Source organism: Morone saxatilis, unplaced genomic scaffold, assembly GCF_004916995.1.
Source record: "Morone saxatilis isolate NCDOM2014 unplaced genomic scaffold, NCSU_SB_2.0 Contig8, whole genome shotgun sequence".
Classification (NCBI taxonomy): Eukaryota; Metazoa; Chordata; class Actinopteri; family Moronidae; genus Morone; species Morone saxatilis.
Window position 1 is genome coordinate 27,526,737 of NW_023340257.1, and position 525 is coordinate 27,527,261.

The following is a 525-nucleotide window of genomic DNA, read 5'->3' on the forward strand; positions in this document are numbered from 1 at the left end:
TGTGTGTGTGTGTGTGTCAGTTTCTTCTCATCTCCAGCTGAGCTTTAACACCCGTCCTGTCAGCTCGGCTGTTTCTCTGCTTCGCTCTTTGTTCTGCAGCCTGTTTGACTGTTTTGAATTTAGTTTTTTTAAGTCACTGTTTTCTGCCGTTGGTTTTGTTCCCTTTGAGTCAGTTCATTCCAGTTAAATTCAGTTCAAACATACTTAAATTAAAAATGTTCGTGAGAAGCAGAACACACTCAATAACCAACAATCAGCTCTAAAAAGCAGTTTCCAAACTAGTCCTGAATAGTTTTTACTGATAGTGTAAGCATATTGGAGTTTAATGAAATTTTTATGATTTGATTTAAACCATTAAATCACATTCAGTGCAATCACTGCACATGAACAGCAGCATCTCCGACCAAAAAAACGTCAACCAGACTGCATTGACAAAACCAGTAATTTTACCCAGCACACACTGCAAACTGGACAGAAACAAAACAAAACTCACTAAAACTTCTGCCACTGACAGACTCAGGTTGT

General features: G+C 38.3%; 1 protein-coding gene across 1 annotated transcript in view; it reads left to right on the forward strand.

Annotated features, from left to right (window-relative positions):
• Positions 1 to 525, forward strand: part of plekhg2 (pleckstrin homology domain containing, family G (with RhoGef domain) member 2) — a 61,023-nt gene that overhangs the window by 39,217 nt on the left and 21,281 nt on the right. The window lies entirely within an intron of this gene.